Source organism: Lontra canadensis, unplaced genomic scaffold (assembly GCF_010015895.1).
Source record: "Lontra canadensis isolate GAN:19392208 unplaced genomic scaffold, GSC_riverotter_1.0 scaffold58, whole genome shotgun sequence".
NCBI lineage: Eukaryota > Metazoa > Chordata > Mammalia > Carnivora > Mustelidae > Lontra > Lontra canadensis.
The window spans coordinates 11715719-11742745 of NW_022631052.1; the positions used below are offsets into that span (position 1 = coordinate 11715719).

Genomic DNA, 27027 nt, shown 5'->3' on the forward strand with positions numbered 1-27027 from the left:
CGATTTGATTTGGAAAGGGAGCTTAGCTTCTGCACTGAGAAGGGCTTGGGCTCCCTTGCTGGGGCACAGAGGTGGCAGGTCAGAGACCGGGGGATTTAGGAGAGGAAATAAGGAAATTGAGAATCCCCATCCAGGCTAAAGAAAGCGGCATCTTTCTCTGTCTCAGTCACAGGCTGGCTAACGCAGGGCGGCCATCTCTCAGCAGGGCACAGTCTCAGGGACCGAGTGTCCCTGGGGGTGGCCCCATGGCCAGCTGGGCTCTTTTGGCCCAGCCCGGACAGCAGGTGCTGGTGAGGCAGAAGAGCAGCCTGGTCACTGGGACGGTGTGGGAGGGGGCATCCTGTTTCTGTCCTTTGTCACATCATGCTGTGGGTGGCCCTGGGGAGCGGCATTTACTGAGTTTGCTGTGTTTCTCCCTGGAGTCTAATAGCAGGGCTGGGAGCAGGACCCCCGTCTCCTCTGGAGCCCCTCTTCCCCTGGCCCCGCTCCTCCTGGCCACCACCATACTGGACATGCCTGGGAGCGTGAAGACACTCGTCCCTTGTTTCTCAAGCCCTGTTGGTCATTGGCCTGAACCATTTGGCAGAGCTGAGTCTCAGGGACTCAGACAGGCCTCTTTCTTGTGTAGCAGCTCGTCTTTGTTCCAAGAGTTTTCTTTTATACTATGGAATACAACGGCTATTGATTTTATTAGAAAAAAAGTAATGATACAAGTTGTACATATATATTCTCTCCTGGTAGAAAATTAAAACATTCCCCAATACTGAGTTCTCTTCTCCTTCCCCAGAGGGGAATCGTGTGAGCGTCTTTCCAGACATTTTTGCTATGACTCTCCTTCGTACCTGCTCACTTGTTCGAACACCCACTTATTCATTCAGCCCATGCTGATTTATTGAGTATCTACCTTCTGTGTCAGGCACTGTTCTGGACTCTGGAGACATATCAACAAAGGAGCTGGGCGAAAACCTTGACTCTCTTGTGGGTAGAGATTCTAGTGGTGGAAGTGAGTGCTATGAAGAAGAATTAGGGAGGGTGTTGGGGATTCCTGGGTTGGGGGACTTCCCCTTTGTAGGGAGGCTGCTCATGGTTAGAGGGGAGCTGACTGAGAAGACAGTGCTGGAGCAGAGATCCCAGGAACATCAAGGAGCACATCTCAAGGTTTTCTGCGGGGGGAAAGGATGTTGTGGGGGCAGCAAGTGCAAAGGCCCTGGGGTGGGAGCTGCCAGGTGTGTTAATGGAACTGCAAAGAGGTCAGTGTGGCCTGAGGGTTCCTAGGGCAGAGGAGATCAGATTGGCATTGAGGCTGGATCACAAAGGGCTCAAGGGGTCGCTGCAGACTTTTACCCTGAGTAGAGTGGGCCTGCCCTGGGAAGGTGGAGCTGTGAGTGGTCTGGACCCGTTCCCATTTTAAAAGGTTCACTTCCCTGTGGTGTAGAAGAGAGGTCAATGCCTGGTGGGTTAGCGTGGGGTGTGCGGGGGCGGATAATGGTAGAGACCAGAGAGGAGGCCATGGCAATGCCGGGGACTTGGACCTGGGGTGGCAGTGGAGGTGGAGAGAAGGGAGGGGTCAGAGTCTGGGCCTGAGGTCTTAGAAGAGCTGACTTGCACCAACTCTTATGGGGTGGTCCAAGGGTGGAACAGGTGCAGGGTCACGTTTGATTTGTGATGCTTGCTTTAAGTGGAGGTCTCAAGCATGTAGCTGGGAATTTCAAATGCCTCCAGCTCCAAATATTTGTCCCCCAACCCGCTGTCCACTGTGTTGTCTTCCTGTCCCCATCCCTTCCCCGAGGACAGCCTCAAACTCTGCAGACTTCCCTGAGCATAGCTCTCGGTGCGTCCCTACCTGCTCCCTGTGGACCCATTTCCTCTCGTCTGGGTTTCTGAGCTGCTTCCAGCACACAGCACACTGGTCCAGTGGCCTGGAGGCTGAGTCCTGCTGGGAGAGCTCTGAGGAACAAGACGGGAAACCAGGGCATCTGAAACAGAGAAGGGCCACGTGCCTGTTCAGGCAGCCCCCACTTGCCATTCTCCCTCCCTTTTAACTGGCCCTCACCGTTCACCTTCTGGGCCCTCCGCCTGGCTTCCTCTGTCACCAAATATAACAAATGACTTGTTTTCCTGACTTCTGGCTGGCAGGGATGAGTGAGAGATGCCCTCTCCCTTTCCTGAGCTGCCCCCCGCCCCGACCCTTTATTTAACCATCTTCTGTGGTCATCTGAGCAGCCTGGGCTCCCCTGCAAAGTGAACCCTGGGGGTGGGGGGGCCGCCATGAGGACAACAAGGCTGCTTCATTCATGAACGGCCTGAGATGAAGCCACAGAGGAGCCTGCAAATCACTTGCTTGTTGCAACGGGAAACAGATTTGGTCTTATCTCTCGTTTCCCTTGGGGGGAGTCCCCTCCCCTAGGTAGTTTTTCCTCCACTATTTTTCTTAAAATTAAGGTGAAATTCACATAACATAAAATTAACCATTTGAAAGTATACATACAATTCAGTGTTTGTTTTCCCCCAGCACCTTCACAATGTTGCGTAAGCAGAACGTCTGTCTAGTTACAGACCATTTTCATCACCCCAAAAAGGAGACCTCAGAGCTGTTAGCAATCACTCCCCGTTCGTGCCCCCCACCCCCAGCCTCTGGCGTCCACTTTTCTACTCTCTATGGATTTACCTATTCCGGACATTCCACATAAATAGAATGGTCCACCGTGTAACCTGTTGTGTCTGGCCGGTGGGAGACCAGGCTGCAGATCCAAGGGCCAGGGAGGAGACAGGCTGGAGGTGTCCCTTTCTCTCTCCCTTTGCTCCATCACCACCCTTCTGCCCATGGCTTCATCTCCTGTTCCAGTGAGGGAGCTCACCTCCCAGATGCTACTGCCGCTGGGCTCCTGACGGGGTGCTCTCCCCTCGGGGAGGGCCCAGCTTCCCATTCCTGGCTGTGTCTCAGGGCCTCTCTGCCCCCACCGTTCCCACCCGTCCTCCTACCCTGGGAATGCTCTTTCCTGCCCAGTCCCTTCTGGACACAGAGGAGACGTTTGCCACTGTCTAAGTCTCCAGATTCCCCTGCCACTCGTTAGCATGAACATGGTGGCTTGAAGCAACATGGGTTTCTTATCTGACCGTTCTGGAAGTCAGAATATCAAAATGGGTCTTGCTGGGCGAATGTCAAGGTGCGGGCAGTACTGTGTTTCTTCCGGAGAATCTAGGGGAGCCCTCCCTGCTTTTTCGTCTCTTCTGGGTCCCACTGTTGCCCGCATTGCCTGGCTTGTGGCTCTCTCCTCCACCTTCAGGGCCAGCTGCAGAGCTGTCTTTCCTGACTTTGGTTCCATCCTTACATCTCGACTCTCTGAATGGTCTCCTGCCCCCTCATAGAAGGACCCATGTGGCCCTTGTGATCTCCCCATTCCAGGATCCTCAGCAGTAAGTCTCTTTCACCACAGAAGGTCATGCTCCTAGGTTGCAGGGATGAGGACAGGGACGTCTTTGCAGGGAATCCTCATTTCGCAGGCCGTGGCCCCTTTGCCCACAGGTGGGTGGTGGAAGTAACAGACGTTGAGTTCTTTATCGGGACACTTGTCCTGCTGGATCAGGCCTCACCCTCTAGCCTCATCTCCCCTCTCCCCCGCATAAAGGCGCTGTCACCAAACACAGCAAAATGGGGTCTTGGGCTTCAGGGACACAAAACTCAGTCTTAACACCCCTTCCTCTGGGTCTTTCTCTGGCCCTCAGTCTTGAAGGGCTCTTTGTGTCTTTGCTGAGAAAAACAAGAGCTGAGATCCTTCTCTGTCTTGCAGTGCCCCTGAAATTACTCTCTTCCCGCGGCCGGATTCTCTCTGCGCCATGAGTGTGGGCAAATTGACGGGATGTTAAAAGATGTTCTAGAAAAGGTCACCGATTACAGGCCTTTCTTTGATTAGTTCCTGAGAAAAGGAGTCGGTGGTTCCTTTCTTGTGCTGGAAAGGAGGCTGCACAGATGTGTGGACAGGAGGGGCCCGGCCAGGCCACCCCCCCCAGGCCACGAGCTGGTGGGGGACGTCACCTGCCTCCTTCGTACCCGTGGCTCCCGTGGGGGCTGTGGTCACTGGCCGGGATTCCGGCCTCTCATGCTGGAGCCACGTGCCCCCCGAGCCGCGAAGCCATGCAGATTCCCTCCCTGTCTGCGCCAGTGTGTCATTAAAACACGACTTGCCACTCTGATTAGACTGAGCGGTTAAGTTCATCCGGAAGAGTTTTTCATCTGCTCTGTGTAATTAGCAACATATGATGCTTGTATTAGCACAATTAAAAGTTATGGTGATTAATATGGGCATCAAAGCAGAACCATAAGTCAACAGATTCTGGGCACTTAGAGTTCACGGGCTGGAAGGCAGAGTGCCAGCCACGTCCGGGCCGGCCTCGCTGGGTGGTGTGGGACTTACACGCAGCCTGGCGGGGCCGATGGTGGCGAATGGAGCCCAGGCTGGGGGTACCAGCCCTTACCTCCCAGATGGTTCTGAGTTCCAGTGCTTGGGATCTCTTCTGTCCACAGACTCTCTACCCTCTTCTTTTAATTCCAAAATGCACTGAAGGTCATGATCTATGAGAATCAGTACCATCCTGGCATGCCTGGGTGGCTCGGGTGGTTAGGTGTGACTCCTGATTTCCGCTCAGGTCATGGTCCCAGGGTCGTGGGACTGAGCCCCGCATTGGTCTTCCTGCTCAGCAGGGAGTCTGCTCAAGATTTTCTCTCTCCTCTCCACTCTGCCCTCCCCTTCCACTCGACCTCACGTGCCTCCCACTGTGTCTAAAGAACAGTGCCTGTACCTTTGACCCAGGACCCCATGCTGAGATATGTGTCGTTTAGACACATTTCCACACATGCCAAATGTGCCAGTAGTCCTGATAGTGATGACAGCAATTATCCTTTGTAGGAGAATTTTTGGAAAGGCTTAAACGGATTACGTAAATTATCATATATCCGAGCAAGGGACTATTTTGCTGCGGTTAAAAAAAGAGGCAGATCCATTTATAGTGAGACAACCCTAAGGTGTGCTGGTAGGTGGATAAAGAGAAGGGGAACAGTCGGGGGGGTGGGGTGGACAAAAGGGAAAAAACCACATGTATCTGTTGGCAGATGTCAGGGCTTCTTGGGAGACTGGCAGCTCCTCCGGGCCAGGGAAAGCACTGGCTTGGGGACAGGAGGGAGGTACTCGTTTGTACCTTTCCAGTCTTGCACCATGTGTGTTTATTATTTATTTAAATAGCTTAAAAATATTTTAAAAGAAAAAGAAAAGGCAGCCACCCATCCTCCCCTCCCTCCCCGCCATCATGAGAAAAAAAGGCCTGGCATATTACTTTGTGCAAGTAATCCCTGTGACTGAGAGCTTTTAAGAGTGATTTTTCTTTGCTGTGGTGATGTAACGTTTTGTATCTGGCTTCTGGATTTCTAGTACAGAAATGAAATCTAAAAATCCCGAGCACCCACGCCGTGGCATTCTAGGCTGGGAGAGAAGCAGCCCTCACCCTGTGCTCCTCGTCTTTGTTGGCTGTGACCCGGATTTGGGCAAAGGCCAAGACCGTGATTATAGTCAGGTCCTCAATGGCTTTTCCCATCAAGCCCCTCTAGCTTGGAGGACCCCACGAGGAAGCTTGATGGTCCCATATGTTCCCTAATCTTCAAGAGGCACATGCTTCGGATGGGTAGGACAGGAGGAATCCTAATTCTTGTAGAGGTTTTTTTTTTTCTTTCTTCTTCTTCTTTTTTTAATCAGAATCACTCAACAGTTCTAATTCTACATTTATACCCAAGAGAATTGCAAACAGGTGCTTCAACAGAGCCGTGTCTGTCATGTCTGTAGCAGCACTCTTCAGAGGGGCCAAAGGTGGAAACAACCCCGGGGTCTACATGTGATGGATAGACAAACAAGTTGTGGTCTGTCCTTACAAAGCCACATCACTGAGCCATACAAAGAATGTGGTACAGACACATGCCACACCATAGATGAGCTTCAGAAGCACGACGCTGAGTGAAAGAAGCCAGACACAAAAGGCCACAGGCGGTAGGCGCTCACTTACATGAAATGTGCAGAAAACGGGAGATCTGTGTAGGGCCAGAATGCAGTCTGGGGGTCGCCAGGGCCTTGGGGGGAGGGAACAATGGGGCGAGCGATAGCTCATGGGTGTGGGCTTTACTTCTGGGCTCCTGAAAATGCCCTGGCGATCCCTGGGCACGATCCTGGGAAGGTGCTAAATACCACTGAATTGTTCACTTTAACATGGTTAATTTTATGTTATGTGAGTTTCATCGCAATTACAAAGAATTAAAGCTATCTATTGTGAGAGGTCCTGATCCTTTATTCATTCGTTGTTCAAGAGATAGATATTTGGAATGTTGTGATAAACTGAACCTTTTATTTATTTATTTATTTATTTATTTAAATACATAGACTGAACGGGAAGGTTTCCAGCAGCGTCCCAGGGGCAGGTGGCAGAGATGTGGAAACGCATGACTGGAGTTTGGGCAGATGTTCTGGATGGCATTGACAACACATCATGGTCATCACTGTCTGTCATGTTATATAGAGGGGCTTGCCTCTTGTGTAACCTTCTAGCATTTCTTTATGCACATCCAAACAACTACTGATATATATTTTTATTTTCTTTACTTTCCTTATAGGAAAAGCAGTATACTTTATGTGGAGTATAAATGGAGGCTTTATTTTCATCCAGGTTGGGAAGGGGGCTTCCTTCCTTCCTCAAACCACCTCTTAAGACGTGAGGCTGTTTCTTGCCCTAACCCCAAATCTATGTGGGCACCAGGGGTGAGCCAGCCTCCCTGCTTGGAGGTATGGAAGGAAATCTGTGGGATTCTGTTGGGCACAAACCTTTAACGTGCGTGCGAGATGTTGCTGGTTCACCAAGGCCCAGACCTTGCTTCTGCAAAGGCAGATCAGATCCCTGTGCAATCAGTATTGATTTGGTCTGGGCGTCCTGCCCAGTCTTGGAGGAGGCCAACATGGTGATGTGGGCTGTCCTCCTGGCACCTCCAAGTGGCCCGGGAGACATAGCTGACCGGGCTTGTGTTTTCTGGTGGTGGGGGCACCATTGGGCTCCTGGCTTGGGTGTTTTCTTGGTGGAGCAGTCAGCCAGCAGGTTCTGGAGGCCAAAGTGGCCTCCAAGGGGGTCTTTAGGCCTTTTTCCTTGTCCTTTTGCATCTCTTTTTCAGGATGTAGCTAGAGTGAGCCTGTTAAGATGTTAAATCAGCTCCTGTCCCTCCTCTGCTCCAGGCCCTCCCATGGCTCCCAGCTCATGTAGCATCAAAGTCCAAAGGTCCGAGCATGGCCCACAAGGCCCGCATCCCCTTACTTGCTCTTTAACTGCTACTGGCCTCCTTCCTGGCCTCCATCACAGGCCAGGCACATTCCTACCCCAGGGACTTTGCATGTGCTCTTCCATGTGTCTGGAATGCTTTTCCCTATTGTTTGTATGGCTCCCTTCCTTGAGACGACATGATTCTTATCATCTGTTATTAGGTCCCGAATACTGAAAGAAAATGGTAATCCCCAAACTAGGGCTCAGACAACCACAAAATAAAATATAATGTTGGCTAGTCAACCTGTTTGCTTTAACTGTTACAAAATAATTTTATGTCATGTTAGTTGTAGGAGCATTTCAATATGCTCAGTACCTGTACAAGGAAGAATGCTAGGGACCTGAGAAAGATAAGTAGGCTGCCTGAAACAAGGCAACTTAACAAAAGGGGGATCAGTAGAAAATCCGAGAAGGGAGAGCCATGGGCAGTTGTGGGCAGACTTCCTGGAGGAGGTGTGACTTGATCTGGGCCTTGAAGGTCTGGTAGAATTTGGAAAACTTGTGGTGGGAGGGGAGATTGGAAGGAGGACTGAGTTTCCTGATGATGATACCTGGTGCAATCCAATGAGGTTGGAAAATTGGTGGCCTGGAGCACTCATTGAATCCAAGGGCTGCGGTTCAGGCTTACAGGACAATGGTCTTTTGAGGTGAGTGACACTGACTTGATGTGGACCCCAAGAACATCTTCCCTCTGAACGAGCCACATAAGATAAATGCTATTTTTCTATAGGTATTGGCTATTTCAGGAGGAGGGGGAAAAAACATCCCACCCACCCTTTAGTAGGTTAGGGGTGAGGGGGAAACTGTGGGTGTTTGTGATCCCAAGGAGGCAATATGTTTCTTTGCCCCATTTGGCTAAATAGTAGGTTGACTTGCTTGTTTTGTTTTTGCTTATTTATCCTTGCTTTCCTCCACCGTGGACATGAGGCAGTGTGCCCAAATAAAATTAAAACAACTGGGGAAGAGGAAACTAGGGAGGCAGCCGATAGTTAGTGTCACAGTGGGGTGGGTCTGTATGAGAAACATACCGAGAGATTGACTGTAAATTTGACATGGGCATCTAGCAGCCAGAGCAACTAAGGAAAGCATCACAAGAAGCAGGCTTTGCATAAATAGGGACCCAGGACAGCAATCTGGGGATTCCTCAACATGGGAATATTCCTTTTGGGAATTCCTGCTGTGATGTGGCATCTGGGGCTTCTAAAGTGTCATAATATAAAATACGTTCCAACGAACTGACCATCTATAAATTTGGTTCCCACCCAAAATCCTTGTACGATAGGTCTTCCCAGTCTTGGCCATGCTGACGTTGGGAGTTGGATACTTCTTTGTTGTGGGGGTCCGTTCTGTGTATTGTAACGTGTTGGCAGAATCCCTGGGTGCTGTCTTTGAGAGGCCAGTAGTGGTCTCCGCACCCCCCGCCCCCCACCCAGCCCTCCAATAAGCTGTGACAACTAAAGATGCCTCCAGACCTTGACTCATGTTTCATGGAGGGAAAAATTACCCACATTTGAGAACTTCTGTGAATGGTCACGTTTACCCCCATGCATCCCGTTTTATTGATATTTTCGAAGGAACGGTAGATTCAATAAATTATAATGAACTGTGAAGTCAGTGCAGATCCTAAAGTGAAATGGTGAGTCTGACAAGAAATGTAGGATTTCAGGAAGTCGATGAAAGTGATGTTGGCAAACCGCCTGACCCACCAGGAAACCATCAACCGAGGAGGGACTCTCAAGCCCACGCAGTTAGCATTGCGGAAAAGGAAATTGAACAAATTGCTAATTTAATTGATGCCTCAAAATAGAATGATTTGACATCAAAGGATTAAGGGGTGACCTTGGGGAAATCAATGATGCCCCGATATATTTTAGCAAAAACATTCATCTTTATGGCCATGTTACTGAAGTTGAATGCGAAGGGAAGGACATTGCTTCCTGCTCTTAATGATTTTGTTGGATGAATTACATGATTACTCTCCCCATTTTCTTCATTTTCTTCACGCTTTAGTCTAAAGATTGGTGTATCGTTCCAGTTCTAATTTGCATTTTGTGAACTCTAAGAAAGTCTTATTTGCAAAATTTCTGTTTCACTTTTCTAGATAAAGTCTTAGTCATGCCTTCTTCTTTTTCTTTTTTTTTTTTTGGTGATAAAATTCACATAACGTGAAGTTCACCAATTTAAGTCTTTTGAAAGTATACATTGTTTATGTATTTAGTATGGTTATATTGTTGCAAACATCACCTCTATCTAGTTCCAGAACATTTTCATCACCCCCAAATAAAACTATGAACATTCCCCTTCCCTCCTGTTTAGTATAGTTACATTGTTATATAGTTACATTGCTTAGTATAGTTACATCGTTTAGTATAGTTACATTGTTTAGTGTAGTTACATTGTTTAGTATAGTTACATTGTTGCACAACATCACTTCTATCTAGTTCCAAAATATTTTCATCACCCCCGAATGAAACCATACCCATGAACATTTCCCTCCCCTCCAGCCCCTGGCAAACACTAATTTACTTACTTTCTTTCTTTCTTTTTTTTTTAAGATTTTATTTATTTGTCAGAGAGAGAGAGGGAGAGAGAGCAAGCACAGGCAGACAGAATGGCAGGCAGAGGCAGAGGGAGAAGCAGGCAGGCTCCCTGACGAGCAAGGAGCCCGATGTGGGACTCGATCCCAGGACGCTGGGATCATGACCTGAGCTGAAGGCAGCTGCTTAACCAACTGAGCCACCCAGGCATCCCTTACTTTCTTTCTTTTTAAAATACCTGCTCTTCTTTCTTTCTTTTTTTAACATTTTATTTATTTATTTGACACAGAGAGAGACAGTGAGAGAGGGGACACAAGCAGGGGAGTTGGAGAGGGAGAAGCAGGCTTCCCGCTGAGTAGGGAGCTGGATGCGGGGCTCGATCCCAGATCCCAGATCACTGGGATCACGATCTGAGCCAAAGGCGGATGCTTAACGACTGAGCCACCCCAGTGCCACACTAATTTACTTTCTGTTCAGAGATTTGCCTGTTCCGTATTTCATACAGATACGGTCATGTAGTCTGTAGATTTTTGTGACTCGCTTCTTTCACTCAGCGTATTTGCAAGTTCATGCATGTTGTAACGTGGTTCAGGACTCCATTCCTTTTTATGGTTGAATACTATTCCATCACATGGCCGGACCGTATTTTGTTTATCCATTCATCCATTGACAGACCTTTGCTTTGTTTCTGCTTTTCGGCTGTCATGATTAATGTTGCTGTGATCACTTGTGCACACGTTTGTTTAAATAACTGTTTTCATTTCTCTTGGGTGTATACCCAGGTGTGGGATTGCTGGGTCACATGGCAATTCTGTGTTAGTTATGTTCTAGGTTAATTGTATTTTATTATTATAATGTAGTGTATCTATGATAATCCTAAGTCATGCCTTTTTAAAACTGTTATATGTATGTCTTTGAACTAAGTGGGTCCACTTCAAGTAGATTTCTCAGGGTACCAGCTCTTCTTTGGTATTTAGGACCTTAGGAAATGGCTGCCTGGAGACAGTCTTTTCTTCCACCACTGAGTTAAATGGCAGCATCAGTCCCATTGTGCTTAGGTGGGGGACTCTCTTATCAGAGGTGGGACCCCTTGGCTTCCTGAGGGACTGAAGACCTCCTTTTCTGCCCCCCCCCCCCCCCAGCCAGACCTCTTCCCTGCCTGTACACTGGGGCAGCCCTGGGAGGCATGCTTCCTCCCTGGGATACTTCTAAGGGAAGGCTGGGACAAAGACCAATGACATATCTGAGGTGATTTCTTTTAGAAAACCTCCCACATCTTTCCTGGCTCTTTCTGACCACTTAAAATTGTTTTGTTTTCTTGAATTGAAAGCAGACACATGGTATAAATATGCCAAAAGTATGTAAGATGTACTTACCAAAAAGTATGTTTTTCCTCCCATCCTTGACCCCTAGTTCCCCAATGCCTTCTGGCTGTGCTAGGCCTTTTTAACATTTTCAGATTTCTTTCTTTCTTTTCTTTTTTTTTTTTTTTTAAGATTTTATTTATTTGGCAGAGAGAGAGCGAGAGCACACAAGCAAGGGGAGTGGCAGAAGGAGTGGGAGGAGCAGACTCCCCAAATGGGACTTGATTCCAGGACCCTGAGATTATGACCTGAGCTGAAGGCAGACGCTTAACCAACTGAGTCACCCAAGCACCCCAATATTTTGGGCTTCTGTCATGTTTCTGGAAGAACTTATTCTATTAGGGTGGGCTTAGTCTGATAGAACTTGATCTCTTTTCCTGCAGGGGTTCAGTCCTGTGTGAAGCAAATTTTCCAGGTGGTGATTGAGGGACCCAGGATTATTCATTCTTGAGGCTCCTTTACCCCCCACCCCAGTCTCTACCACAGGGAAGAGTGAGTGTTTGAGCATATTTGGGGGTCTTTAATGGGCCCGGTCTGGCAGGAGCATGCCTCTCTTCTACTAGCATTGCACTGGCTGCAAGGGAGGCTGGGAAATGTTCTCTGGCTGTGGGCCCCGCACAAAGGGCAGACGGATTAGGAAACAGGCAGCTTATCCATAGCCAAATACTATTAATATGCACTTCTTTCTCAGGGAATGCCTACAAATATGGCCCTCCTCTGGTTTTACACCAAACTCAAAGCTAGTATGGCCAATTCCCCATCTCGGGAGAAAACAGGGCCTAGGTTTTCCAGTGCAATATTTCTGCTCTTAGCTTGCTATCCATCCAAAAGTCCCATCTTACCCCATGACGGATATTTGCGCTGTTTCTAGTCTTTGCCCTAGAGGAAAAAAATGTAGCGGTGAGAATCCTGGTATGTCCACCTTTGCGAGCAATTTCAAATATTCCTATTTGGTTTTCATTTTAATTCCGCGAGATCAACTCTCCCCCCACCCAGTAGCGTGCTCCCAGTGAAGGGGTCAAAGTCGCCTATGACTGTGGAGTCCCACGGTTGTGTCAGGCCAAATAATGGACCAGCCCCGGGAGTTAGTACCCTGGCGTCCAGACCCAGCTCTGCCTTAGACCAACTACTTATCCTCTGCAAGTTTAATGGGATCGATGATAATATGAGTTGACATTTCTTGAGAACCTGCTGTGCCAGGCACTGCCCTAAGCTCCTGCACATCAAAACACGTATACATACAACCACCTTCCGAGGGAGGTACTGTTCTTCTTGCCATTTTGCAGATGAGAAAGTAGACACAGAAAAGGTCAGAAAATTGCCCAAGATTATGTGGTTAGTGAAAGTGCTCTCCATCTGGTAGGGTGATTGGGGGGGGGTGGTTCCTGTAAGAAGGCTGCATGGGTGCAGTAGAAAGAGCCACGCTTCTGAATTCGGTCTGCCCTTCCCTGAGTCTGTTTTCTCCATAGAAGGGGGTAAGATCTACCAAGTAGGATTTATTAGATTGGTCAATCCTCCATTTATTTATGTAACTAGCCCTACACTCCACTTAGCCCCGGAGGGGGATGGAGGACCATTCCCACATGATTCTGGCTCTCGTGGGGCTCATGGTCTATAGGGAAAGTTCTGGAGGATTAAAGTGAATGCATGTTAGATGCCTGACTGTGCCCAGTGCTTTGTAGGCCTTTGGGGACTGGCAGTTATAATAATGGATAATCACATGCATCATAAACTAGTGCTGTTCCAGTGTCAGGTAGAAAGGATATTGAAAATCCTGTTGTCTCCTAGAGGGTGTTTGCTGGGGCAGTTGATGAGAAGTAAATGGAGAGACCCAGGTTATATAGCTTAGCTATATTTGTGAAGGGCTGACTTCGTGTCAGGTATGGAAGTGCTTTACGTATATTAACTCATTTAATCCTCACAAGTCCCCACGAGGAAGGACTGTCATGAATCCCATTTACAGATAAAGAAACCAAGGCACAGAAAGGCTGAGTAACTCCCTCAAGGCTACCCAAGTCCTGAGTGGCAAAGCTGGGATTCAGACCCAGGTGGTCTTGCTCTAGAACTTGTGGTTTTAACCACTTTGTCCTGTGGGGCTCCTGTGATAGGTCCTGAGTACTGGGTTAGGGTGGGAGGTTCCTGCCAGGCAGCAAAAGGCAAACTCCCTTCTAGTCCAGTGCAAATGGTGCTGCTAGTGCTGCAGGGACCCATCAGGGTGGATTCTTCTTGATCCCATGGTGCCTTATCACAGGATCATGCAGAGTCAACAGCTTGGAGACCAAGGCAGAGTTAGCAAGTGTAGAAGACACTTTCATCCCCTGCAGGCACCCATCCCCATTCCTGTGCTGCCCACCGTTGCACTGCTGACACCTGTGGGCCGTTTGGAGGCACTTTCCTGTGTGCAGGGCTGAACAGAAGTGAATTCCAGGAGTCCGTGGAATGGGTTAGCTCCCTGTGTTTTCTCCACTGGCTCTTCAGGGCTGCCGGCGGGATGGAACTGGGCAGCCCCCAGGTATCAAGCTCTCCTTGATACCTGGGCTATTGACCCCCTCTATGGACTCCTTCCCTGGCTCCTTGCTCCATGCCCTGCCTGATGTTTCCTGGGGTCACCTCCCAGATCGACCACCTGCACTCTAATTCTTGTCTCAGCCCTGCCTTTGTGTGTGTGTTGGGGGGTGTCCCCAAATGAAGACAACGAGAGTAGCTGGGACCTGCCCCCTCTATCATCTGGAGCCAGTGGCCTGGGAAGCCCAGCTCTCCCTGCCTTTGGTGCCGGAGCCTCAGGACATGGACTGGGAAGCTTCCTTGAGGCTGAACTGGCCAGACTTTGCACGGCCGTGTCCCGGGCCTGCTGCGTTCATTAGCACCTCGGGGTCCCCCGGGGTCAGAACACATGTGTACGAACAACTGCAGATGGTCGGCTGGTGAGCAGGGATTTGGCTTCGGTTCTTGATTAATGGAGAGTTGTGGAGGTGGGCACCTCTGGGGCGGGAGGGCAGCGGCAACCCTCCTGGCTGTTGACCCTTAAGAGGTCGGGCGGGGGGAAGGGGGGAGTCAAACAGTTGGGGTCATGATGCTCTCCCGACTTCAGCATTTCTGACATCTCCTGTCCCCCCCGCCTCCCCTGGAATTCAGAGGTGGGAGGCCGGAGCTCAGATGCTTTTGCAACAGGGCTTGTAGTCAGGGCTGATCCTTTTCAAGCTTGTAAGGATCCCTTCCGTGGTCGGAAATCTCCGGGTACGTGCTACGAGGAGGGATGGACAGGATGAAAATTCCTTACAGCGGACCCCACTGGTCGCCTGCCCAGCAGCCACGTGGCTTCTCGCTAGAACCAGGAGTTCGGTCTGGAGAGGACGGACCTAGCTCCAGCACTGAATCCTGATTGGTCACTGCCGGGATGTCAATCAGCTCCCCCTTCGCCAGTGATTGGCTTTTAGACGTGGCCACGTGATCAGGGTCTAGCCAATGAGGTAGAAAAGTGCTTTGGCCCGCTGCCTCCTCGAGGAGAGAGGAATATGGCGGAGAAGGTGCTTCTGCTCCCGGTTCTCTCCTGCTTGGGACGCAGTCGCGTGAGGACTCCATGTTTGGCGGCGCCGCAGCGCCGGGAGAGCCTGCCAGCTTGCGGAGGCGGTGGAGCGGGAAGCTGGAGCGCCGCCGGGGCCCGCTGACGCGAGCGTGCCTCCGAGGCAGCCCTGCCGCCGCCCACCCTTCGGCCTCTCCCCGTGAAGCGGAGAACACGTGTCCCGATGGCTCGAGCCCCTGGTGGTTGGGCTCCCGTCGCTCCAGCCAGATGCCTCCTGACGGATAAGGTCACCGTTTCCGAACAGTCTCTCCGAGGAGTTCTTTGCTATTTTAGCGCTTGATCCGGGACCTGCTTTTGGATCCTGAGCCCCTTGCCAAATTAGAACTTCCTTCACAGTTTTGCACCTATGACGTGTACATGCGCTGAGCCCTGCCCGGGAGGGGGCCTCGGCGCCACTTGGTGCATCCCTCTTCACGTCCCCGCTTCCTGGAAGACAGTGTTGAGATCTGTATTAGGCAGGAAGCCTGGGGTTGCCATCAGGAGAAGCCCAGATCAAACCAGCTAAGTGAGTTGTCTGTCTGTCTGTCTGTCTATGAATCCAAGGAATTTATTGGCTCTGCAGTGGAGAGATCAAGGCACGGATTTTCTGGTAGGGCAGCTTCAGGTATAGCTGCATCCAGGGGCTCAGAAGGCAGCATTGGGATTTCCCTCCCTGGCTCCAGGCTTTCCTGTCCACTGAGGACCCTGTCCTTGGGCAGGATTTCTGTATGAGTGTCAGAGAAGCTGCTGGTGCCCCCAGATTCCCGTGCTCCCCTGTCCTCCCAGCTCTGCATTTCTAGGGGGAAGACCTGCTTTTTCTCAATAGTTGCATCATTTCTCCCTGAATTTCATCTGAGGGGCCCAGCAGGTGCCCATCCTGGAACCAGTCGCTCTGCTCAGTTGGTCTAGGTGGCATCTATCACCCTGAACCCTGTGGGCTAAGAGTGGGGGAAGGAAGGCTCCCCAAAGGAAAGCTGGGAGAGATAGCAGAAGGACTGGAGCCCGGGCAGGCAAAAACAACAGATGTCTCCTACACAGGCTAAGGTATTTTGGGAGGAGAGGAGACACTGCAGATTTCCTGAAGTTCCTTTTTTAAATTGCTAGTTGTAGAACCTTTTGTTTAAAAAAAAAAAAACAAAAACCAAAACCTTACCTGAGAGGCTTACCCATGAAGAAGAAGGAAATGGTTCTTCTCAGGTGACAGATTTGGGGACGAGTGCTGTGGGCTCTGTTGGGAGCAGTAGGAGCCGGGCTTCTTAAAGGGTGGTGTCTGGCCCTGCGGCTTTGGCAGCTGGAGACCTGTTAGAGGTGTGGATTGTTGGGTCCCCATCCCAGACCTGGGAGACCAGAAACTGCAGGTGGGGCCCAGGGTTCTGTGTGTTACCACACCCTCCAGTTGAAGCTGAGCACGCCCAAGTTTGACCGTGATGCAGTAGAGTATATCAGAGTGGAAACCCTCTTTTGGTTTAGTTGTTGGATCGTGGCCTGAGCCCATAGTTGTTCTCCTGTGTCAGTGTCCTGGGGCCACCACAGCCAATTACTATAAATCCGGTGCCTTTAAAACCGGTGTTCCTTGGCTTGATGAGACGTGGCTCCCATCTCTGCCTCTGTTGTCACATGGATCTCTCCTTGTGTGTGCTCTCTCCTTGTGTGTGTCCCCGTGTGTCCTGTCCTCTTCTCAGGAAGCCACCAGACATTGGACTCAGCCCCGCCCCCATCCAGGGTGACCTCATCTTCACTTACTGCAGCTGCAGAGGCCACAAGGTCACATTCTGAGGTTCCAGGTAAACATGAATTCTGTGTGAGTGTTGGGGGTGGGGGAAGAGACACTGTTCATCTTACTCCGTGGATAAACCTCAGGGATTCCAGAAACGTGGATTTCAGACCCTCTCAATTCTTGAGGATTGAATAAACCGCCTTCCTTTAGGTCCGTGCTGGAAAACTTGGGAACATTTTTCTCAATAAAAACAATATAAATAACCTTGTGCATTTACATTGCCCTTGTCCCAGTGGTTTTTGAAATGTATTTTTTAGTGGTGGAACTCTTTTATTCCTGCAAGAAATATTGTCTGGGAACATAGGCTATAAAGCACAGCTACTCTGACTGGAACCCGGTTAGCAGTCCTGCCCACTCCTTGCCCGACATATTTATAAAATTCTAGGATTCCAGAGAATAGAGTTTGAAAGCAATTGCTTATACATTGTTGCCCTCAAAGAAAAAAAAAAAAAAAAAAGTAAAAAGAAAAAAGACACATAACTTTTGTACCAATCCCTGTTAATACTTTAAAAAAAAAAATACGCAGTTCAGATAGTACAGGCAGTTACAAAATGAACTCCCCCAACCAAAACTCAGTCTCTCACTCTAAAGATACCACCTGTTTGTCATTCCAGAAACATCCTATTTCATATGTATGTGTTCTTTTTAACTATGCGAAGGAAGGCATGGTGCACACACTTTTCTGTCATTTGATTTATTTTTTTTTTTAAGATTTTATTTATTTATTAGAGAACATGAGAGAGCGTGCACAAGCAGGGGGAAACACAGAGGGAGAGCGAGAAGCAGGCTTCCCGCTGAGCAGGGAGCTCTATTCGGGGCTTGATCCCAGCACCCTGAGATCATGACCTGAGCTGAAGGCAGACGCTTAACCCGCTGAGCCACCCAGGCGCTTCTGCACTTTGATTTTTTTTTTTTAATTAGTGGCATGTGTAGATCTACCCTATCATTCTTAAGAGCTATGTAATACTCCACTGCCTGCATATAACTTACTAAAAAAAAAAACAAAAAACCTCCCTGTTGATGGGTAATTTTGTTTCCATTTTGTTTTGCATTATAAACACTGCCGGTGTGAACATCTTTGCCTCTCTCATGCATTACCATCCCCACAGTCCTGGGCTAGATCCTGTCTTAATTCTTTCTGGAGCTTCCGCATTAGGTTGTTTCCCACTTGAAGGGGATAGAAATTTGAAACTGAGGTGGTAATCCCAGGTTACAGGCACTTGATTTTTAAAATTTCCTCTTTCAAGAATTTCTTCTAAAAAAAAAAAAGAAAAAAAGATCAATTTGCTTCTTAAACGTCTAACCTACTTTTATTTCTAAATGATGCCTGCAGCAGACAACCCCTGGTCATGGAATTTTCCTGATGAATTCCCAGCCAATAAACATCTCCTGATTAGCTGAGTAATGAATTGGCTTTAGGAGGAAGTTTTAGGCACAAATATAGAATTGACACCTGCTTGCCAAGACAGACAGGAGCATGCTGTAAATATTGGGACAGGGTTAAATGTGCAAAGTCACATTATGCGTTTTTTCCCCCTCTCATAAAAATATAAATAGCTTCTATGTTGTTCCTAAGGAACTGAGCTTGACTTCTTTGGGCAATTAATTAATTGAGATGTTCTGTGAAATTGTTTTGTTGTTCTTTTCATTTTTAGATCTGGCAAAAATACTATTACGGACTCCCAGTTAATGAGCAGATCTTTCTGATGAAAGTTACTTTAGTAGAAAAGGTCCTAGTCTGGAGAAGTTGCGAAATTTTTTTTTCTTCTGAGGGTCTCAAATTCCTCATCTATCGAATGGGTTGGTTGGATCAGAAAGTCTGTAAGACTTTTCCAGTTCCAAAGCTCTCTGAGGTCATACTAGCTTGTATATGTCTGGTATCACTGACTTCAGGTGACTTTTGTCTTAGCTGGGTCAGTGTGTTCATCTTGGGAAGGGAGACTTACCCGGGCCAGGAATGGGATTCATACCAAACCCAAGTATTTGGTAAAATCAGTTACTTGGCTCTCAGGAGTCACCCAGGATTATATTTGGCTGTATAGAATGGAGAATACAAACAAAATGGGGTTAAACAAGGTAGAAGTTACTTTTATCTCACCACTGGTGTGGTGATACATGGTGACCCCATGTATCAGAAACACAGCTTCCTCTACTCTCTGCTTTGCCTTCTTCAGCGTGTGACTTATGTCCTTACGGTCACCTCGTGGTCCACTGTGGCTCCCAGAGCTCCAGCTATCACCTCCTCCTTCCAGGCAGCAGCGAGGGGAAGCAGTTTAAACTCTTATTGAGCAGTTTTCTCAGAAGTCCCGCACGCAGCTGAGGAAGTTTTATGTCAAGGACCCTCTTCATGGAGACAAGCTTGTATCTCCAGGTCAGGGAACCCATCTTTATGCAAGAGTCTCCCTTCAGAATTTGGCACAGTGCTCACCAATAGTGGCCATTTAGTAACCACTTATGATTTGATAATTGAATTTTATGCTAATGTAGTGGCTAGGCAGTTCTTTCAGTGGCATTGTTACAGAAGTATGTAGAAGGGTCTTGCTCTCTGGAGACCCAAGGATCTTCATAGTAGTCAGGGATGTGAACACTTTCCCTGGGAATCCCTTAGCACAGTTTCTGGCCCATAGTCAGTCCTTTGTAAAAACTGATTGGGTTAGATTCTGTTTGGGAGGAAAGATTGTGACCAGGGATAATTCTGGGCCACTTGTGAAGTGGTGACCTGTCCTGTGTGCCCTCCTCTTGGATCTCAGCCTTTTGCTACCGCTGTTCCATTGCTTCTCTGATCACTTGATTCTCATTGCTCCAACTGAAATATCCCATTCTGTGTCTTCCTTCAGACGACCAACACACTATTCCATGTTGCTCGCTTGCGAACCCGATGACCTCTTCCGTGTGAATGGGAGAAGGCTTTCCTCTCCCCTGCCCCCAGGCCGGCAGCTTCAGCTTCACCTGTGAACCTATCAGAAATGCAAATTGTTGGGCCCCACCTGCTGAATCAGGAGCTCTGGGACTGGGACCCAGAGATCAGTGCTGTAAGAAGCCCTTCACGTGACTCTAGGCCTCCTTCAGCTGTGAGAACTGGATTGCTTCTGGGTCCAGCATCCACTGTGGGGGCTTGGCTGTGCAATGTGAGCACGGACGAGCTGTTTAGGACACCAAGTTAGAGTAGGGGGCGTGGTCAGCAGGCTGGTTTTCAACCAGTGCTGACCCATGCTCCCCTACCCTGTATACTCCAGGGCAAGAATTTCCATTGTTCTGTAACATTTGTGATCAGGTGACAATATTTCTTCCCATTTGGCTCAGATCTGAGATTATTTCCATCTTTCTCATTAAACACGTAGATTTATATGATTCGGGTCTTCTCGGCTGCTTCTGGACATTGGACATTGGGGAGGGACCCTTGTGATCTAGGCCTCTGGTTCTCAAGCTTTGTTGTGTACAAGTTTCTCTTAGGTGCTCATTAAATGCAGATTCTGGGGGGCTTCCAAGAGGTCTGATTCGGGAGGGTTAGGCCAGGGCCCTGGAATCTGTATTTTCAACAAGCAGAGGTGATTTTGGTGCAGGGTTGGGCAGCCAACAGTCAGAGGAACATCGAACCAAGTGATGTCCTTGGTCTTGACATGGGATCATACAGACCCCTGCGGCGTTCAGGAGAGGGTGCCACCGGTTGCCTGATGCCAGGATACGCCCCAAAGTGGCCCTCCTGATGGATGGCTCCGCTCTGTGGGAGAGAAGTTTCCCTTCCAGGATTGATGTTAGGTACTGCTGTTATTCCTGCTGCTGTAGGGGTGCGGGCAGTTATGGTGATGGACAGATCCTGCTTGTGTGCCCCCAGACTCCAGGGAGGCTGCAGCCGTTTGTCCCCAGCAGCAGGGGTGGGTGGCAGCAGGTGGTGCCCCTGGGCGTGGGTCCATCACCTGTGCAATAAGGAGTTAGCAGGAAATGCAACTCAGGGCAGGCGGCACACCGAGAGAGCCCTGCTAACTTTTGCCCTAGGGTCTGCCCAAGTCTGAGGCCTGCCTGTTAGTGCTGCGAGTGATCTCAAATGGCCCGTTCGCTCTGTTTCTCTGATGCCAGCCTCCCCCAGACTGCCGTCCGCTGCGGCCTGGAAGGCTCCTACACATCCTGGGTCCTGTCCCTGCCTTCCTGCCGCCCTCTTTCACCCAGCCTGTTCTCCACCAGGGAGCCAGCAGGGCCCCCCTCCTCCTTGCCCTCTGAAACCCACATCACACAAACACGGTGCGCCGAACAATTCTGTGGCATTTGATTCATGCCGCGTTGTGCACCCACCAGCTCTGCCGAGTTCCAAACACTCTCATCACCCCAAGAGGAAACCCCACACCTATTAACTGTCACTCCCTGTCCCATCCCCACTGCTACTGGCAGCCGCTGATCTGTTCTCGGGCTCTGTGGATTTGCCTCTTCTGAATGTCTCCTAGAAGGAGGCCTCCAAAGAAGTGACCCTTTGTTTCTGGCTTTCCTCAGGGGACGTCATGCATTTCGAGGTTTGTGTTGTAGCGTGTGTCCACACTTCGTTCCTTCTTTCGGCTGAAAGATACTCCATCGTGTGGGTGAGCACTTTCTGTTTATCCGTCTGTGGATGCACGTCTAGGCCAGCGGGACATCTGAAGGAGTGGCGGGATCCCGTCTTTCCCCTGCTCTCGACGTGACCGTAGTGCTGCTCCTGCCTTGTCCTGGGCCTTCCCCAGAAGCCCTGCCCAGCCGGGCCCCATCTAACACCCAGCACCACCGCCGGCCATCCCCTGGCTCCCTCCCTGTCCACACCTGTTCTTCCTGTACTTTGAAAAGCTGAGATCTCAGCCCTCGGGGCCTTCGGATAGGCTGTTCCCTTTCCCAGTACGTTTTCATGGCTGCCAGGGTTTGGGTCTCCCCAAAGCAGAATCCAGACAAAGATCTGGGTGCTGGTGGGTCACAGGCAGTAGGGGGATCAGGCAGAGGGGAGACGCATGGCAATCGCAGGTGTCACAGGTGTCAGTGAGCAGGTCCCTAGGGGCCATGTGGCACCTGGGGTTCACTAGACTTGAGTGACTGGGTGGATCGCCCCTCCCCACAGTCCTCCCAGGTGCGAAGAAGCTGGGATCTCTATCACCTCCTGTTGACCCCCTTCTCTGGTGGCACTGACTCCTGGCACTGCCTGTTTCAGGCAGAGTGCACTCTGGTGGCCAGAGAGAAACTCAGGCAGAGAGAGAGGTCAGTGTTCCTCGTGCAAGGTGCCAGTGTCCATGAGGCACCCACCTGTGCTGCAGGTGACCTCCGGGGATAGGGAAGGACATGGGTTTGCTTTGCTGTCGTCTGCACTTCACACGGGCTTGCTGGGACCACCCAGACGTCCTCTCTGTGGACCCTGTTCATTCCTGTCACAGGTCTGACCTCAGCTCGTTAGTGTATTTTGAGTTGACTTTAGCTCCTGGACAGCGAACTTCACAGCCGTGGTGCCCCCCATTAGCTGACTGAGCTTAGCCAGCGTCCCGTGCACCTTGGATACGCAGGAGGAGGAACCCACGGCCTCAGCAGCCCACGGCCCCGGCTGCCCGCCGCCCCTCCCCAGGTCTCTGGCGGGCCGCGGCTCTAGGAGCAGGTGCCGAGGCCCCAAGGGCCACATCTTTGGCGTTCTTCACCTGAGAACGGTAACAAAGGCGGGGACGCAAAGAGCAGAGAGCAACTGCTCGAATTCAGTTTTCAAACCAGACCTGATTGTATTTGGATTTTGTTCTTCTTTTTCCTAAAGGGGCTGGCTTCTAAGAGCAAAGACGTTGGGGAATTTCTGGGAGGTTATTACATGTTTTCTCTCACGTGGCCGCCCCTGTTTGTCAAAACAGTCTCAAATTCAAGCTTTGCTCTCTCTGCTTCATGAATTTGGTTTTCTTTCCTGGTTCTTTCTCCTTCAAGCTTTGGGCTGTGCTGCCGAAGTTAATTCTCAGAGCATTAGGTGTTGATTTTGTATTTGTTCATTTATTACAGTGCATTCAAATAGCTGTTTTTATAAGTCTTGTGGTTCTGTTTTCTGGGCTTGATTTTTGAGAAAGATTTTGTTTGGAAAGCTCAGAAAGCCAGAAGGAAAGGATGAGGAGAGATGATTGAGCTGGTTAAGGGAGGCACTAGGTTGGGCTCACATGGGAATTTTTCCAGACCAGTATTGATTGGCCTCCTCTCAGAACTCTGGCTCCTTGCATTTAAAAGTGCTGAGAGTAATTAGAAAGAAGGGAACCAGGGAGCTGATAAGAGAAAGGAGAGGCCAAACAGATGGCAGACCTGGAGGAGAGGCTTGAATTCCTTCGTGAAGACAATATCTATAGAACCCCACCGGGTCCTGGGTCTCCGATTCCGCACTGGGAATGAAAGATGAAAGGTGCAGACCCTCATCCCCAGGAAACTTACACTCTCCACGGGGAGACTGCCCAGCGTGGTACTGCGGCAGCACATGCCCAGAGAGAGCACGGGTGGGCAGAATCGAGATGCCTAGCAGGGGGAGGTCAGGGAAGCCTTTCTGTAGGAGGTGATAAATGGACAATTCAGTTTAATCCATTCGGGGGAGAGAGGGAGAGAGAGAGGTTTAGAAACTGGAAGGGAGGAGGAGTGTGAGAATTTTAAGGATTAACCATGGAAGCAGGCCAGGGGGTTCTGTGATCTCTGAGTTGCTCTAGCCTGTGTCTTCAAGGATAGAGCTAAGGCTCTCTGGCCTTGGGGGTTAGACTGTAGTCATAGTCAGGATTCCTTTGGTTGTAGGAAACAGGAACTCAAGTCAAATTGCTTCAAGAAGAGAAATCTTTCCTTTTGTGTGTATGTAAAGGAAAAGTTCAGAGTTTTGACTTCAGGCATGGTTGGATCCAGGAACTCAGGGCATTCCATTGGAGCTTAGTCTTTTTTTTTTGTTTTAGTCTCTTGACTCTGCTTTTCTCTGTTCTCGTGGCGGCAGGCTGGTTGTCAGTAGTTTGCGCTTACAACCTTGCCTTTCCATAGGCCCAACAGAAGAGCATACCTCTTCCTCAGTGGTGCCAAAGCCCCAGAATGGAGAGTGAGTTTGGAGAGACATGGAAGATAGAGGTGAGGCCAAGCCACGCTTCTGCCATTTCTCCAGGCAAGAACCATTGTGGAAGTGCCTAGCTTTCCTGGGGCTGAGTCAGCAGGTGTCACAGGGCCTGCTCATAGCTTGGAGGGGGTGGAGAGGCAGGCCATGGGGTACCAGCTTTGGTGGGGTGGACTGAAGCAGGCATAGTGCCTCAGGGGCAGCGTATAGATTGTGAATTTTCTGGGTGGCCGTGGCTTTCATGACATGCCAGCTTCCAGATGATGGCAGCGGTGGCATGACTCTGGAGTGAGCAGCTGTCGTGGCAACTTCCCAGTCCAGCTCGTGGCTTCCTGATCACACAGGAGACAACCACTCCTTTGTGCCCTGGATCTGCCACGTGACTTGGAGGTTCCTTTCTGAAATATTAACCTATAGAGCTTGCTTCTTCCACCTGCCCACTGGTCCATAAGGCCTTTGCTTCCCCGTACCCCGTAAGAGTCCCTGTCTGCGGTCAGCTAACTGCAATGGGTTCTGTTCTCTGCAGGAAAACCCTGCCCAGCGTGGTTAGAGTCTCCAGACTGGGCTACGGGAGTGAACTCCCAGGCTGGTTCTGGGATATGTCACTGTCTTTTCCACGGTGTCAGTGGTAGAACAAGACGTGCTCCTCTGATGAGCGGCCCGTTTGCCAGCAGCCTGCTGCCTCTGACTGCACCTGGTGCTAGAACTGGTGTCCTGTCAGGGCTCCTGGTGCACTGCAAGTTAAGGCTTCATCTGTGGACAGGTGGAAACCCCATGTGAATGGCACTGCGGTCTTAGATGGTCTAGAGTCAGAGGGTAGATACCCTAGCGTTGACCTTTTGGGGCCAGTATACCAATTTATTTTTAAATTTTTTAAATTTATTTTTAAAATATCATCTTTTTGCATTTACTTTTTCTCCTTCTTCCCTCCTTCCCTTCCTTCCTTCTTCCCTTTCCTTCTCTCTACGCCCAACTTGGGGCTTGAACTCATGACCCCAAGATCAAGAGTTGCACGCTCCACTGACTGAGCCAGCCAGGCGTCCCCAGGAGACTATTTTATAAGGAACGTGCACCTCACCTTTATAAAGACGTGTTCCCAGGAAATTGAATGCAGATCTTTTCTGTTAAGATGCCACATCCTGGACTGCCCATCCCTCTCCCAGACCGAGTTTCATTGCCATACAACAGTCTCCCTCGGCCGCCTGCCCCATGCTTTGCGTTCCTGTGCTCATTGCAGTTGGTAATTAGGGATCGAATAGTGAGATTACTTGGTAAATGTCTGCCACTCCCGCTGGGCTGGAAGGTCTGAATTGCCAGGACCTTGATGCTGACATGATACAGAGTCTGTGCTCACTACACATTTGCTCAGTGAGGGATCACCTGTGCGAACACGTGTGGCCGCACGTTGCCAGAGTCCCAGAAGCAGGCAGGTGGGCTGAGATTAGGAGGCACTTCCTATAAAGTGGGGGTCTTGACCCATTTTGTGCCATGGGCCCCTTTGGTAGTTAGGCAATGCTGTCCCAGGGAAATCTCTTAAAATGCACTCAGTGAAATAGATAGGAACACGAAGGTAACCAGTGTTACTGAAATCAAGATCTCAAAAGACAAGGAAGAGAAAGTTGGTTTCTAGCATTTTGTGTGAAAGCCGGAGAGAGGGATGTATTGACTCGTACGTAAAATCTGGAAGGACACACAAATCTCTTTAACTGGTTACTTCTGGGCAAGAAAATAATTTCTCATCACCCCAAAAGCCGTGGAGCACTCACTCCTCATTCCCCCCCCCCCCCCCCAGGCTCTTGGCAACCGCTGGTCTTCTTGCTGTCTCTGTGGACCTCTCTCTTCTGGACTTTTCCTGCAGGTGGAACTGTGCAGTGTTGGTCCCTTCTCTCAGCAAGCATCATGTGTTCAAGCCTCATCCACGGTCTGTCAGTACTGCGTCCCTTCCTGCGGCCAGATTCTGCTCCCTTGTACTGACGGCCGCATTCTTGCCGCATCGTGGGTTGATGGGTGTGCGGCCCGTTTCCGCCTTTTGGCTGCGGTGAGTCAGGCCTCCGTGAACGCTCAACCAAGTCTCTGAACACTCGTTCCAGTCCTGGGTGCAGAATTGCCGGGGCGTGTGGGAGCCACGGGCCGAGCTTTCGAGGAGCCCCAGGCTGCCTCTGAGAGCAGGACAGCCGCGGGCCGCGATGGCCACGGTCCTGAGGAGGTGGTGGTGCGGGTCTTCGAAGCGCGGCTCTGCCCACCAGCCGCCCTGGCCTGGCGGGCGACCCCAGGGACTGAGGCCCCCTGTGTCCGAGGGCTGACTCACTTTCCCAGGCTGCATCTGTCCTCAGCACCTCGTGTCCGCCCCGCCCACCACCGTTCAGGTGTGCTGTGAGTGCAGCAGGGAGAGCCCATCCCCAGCCGCAGGCCCTGCACGATGGCTCTGACGTGGACGTGCCCCTCCTGGAAGCGTGCTCTGGGAGCAGCTCCCCGACTACTAAAGGAGGCACGTGGGTATCCCAAAAATGCCCCGCCGGGAGCAGTCGAGGCTCGCTCCTAACGCCTGGGCCCTCCCTCAGTCTCCCCATTTATGCAGCGAGGGGATTATTAGAGCTACACCAGTGTTTCCCAGATATCAGCACCAGCTGTCTCTGCCGGGTTTTCACGTAAATATATTCACTTACAGCAACAACTCTATGCCTCCAGCACTGATGGAAAACCTCTCCCTTGGAATAATTCAAAGGCAGCCACTACACTGCTTTTGTTGGCTTCCTTTTGTTTCGTTGGTTTTCACTTTTCCTCTCATTTTGTTGATTTATTTTCAGAATCCTATTATGAAAGAACAGTGTCAAAAACTGAGGCCCTGGAGAGCGGGTGCGAGCTCTTCCTTCTTCCCAGGAGCCCTGCCCCTCCCCAACTGGGCCACGGTGCAGACAGGGGGGTGGCAGTCTTGCCACCCTCACCCGCCACAGGCCTGCCAGGGAAGGACCCCCCCCCCCCCCCGCCGCCGGAGCAACCCGGGGCATTCCTTCCCCCTCACAGGTCAGTCCTGGTCACAGGAAGCCGTGGTGAGAGCAGCGGGGATCCCTCAGGGTTCTGATCTAGAAGGCATGGCCAGGGCTCAGCCTGTGAGGAGCTTAGTGCCCTCCAGCTAGGAGCCCCTTGGCACCTCATTGCCCGAGGCCAGTCTCTGGAGCCCAGATGGGGGCCTTACCTGGAGGCTCGTGCAGGAAGGTCAGTGTGACTGACTTGGAGGGGTGGCAGCTGTCCCGCAGCACAAAGGACCTGTGTCTGGCTTGTTGGAGCTGTGTTGTTCTTGCTGAGTTCAAGCACCCTGGCTTCCTGCTCACCCACAGCATCTGGGGGACAACGCACTGGGGACAGGCCTTGGTGTTGCTTTTTTTGCCAGG

General features: G+C 50.3%; 1 protein-coding gene across 2 annotated transcripts in view; it reads left to right on the top strand.

Annotated features, from left to right (window-relative positions):
• TMEM132B (transmembrane protein 132B) overlaps positions 1 to 27027 on the top strand; it is a 343041-nt gene that overhangs the window by 23391 nt on the left and 292623 nt on the right. The gene's annotated exons all lie outside the window — the stretch shown is intronic.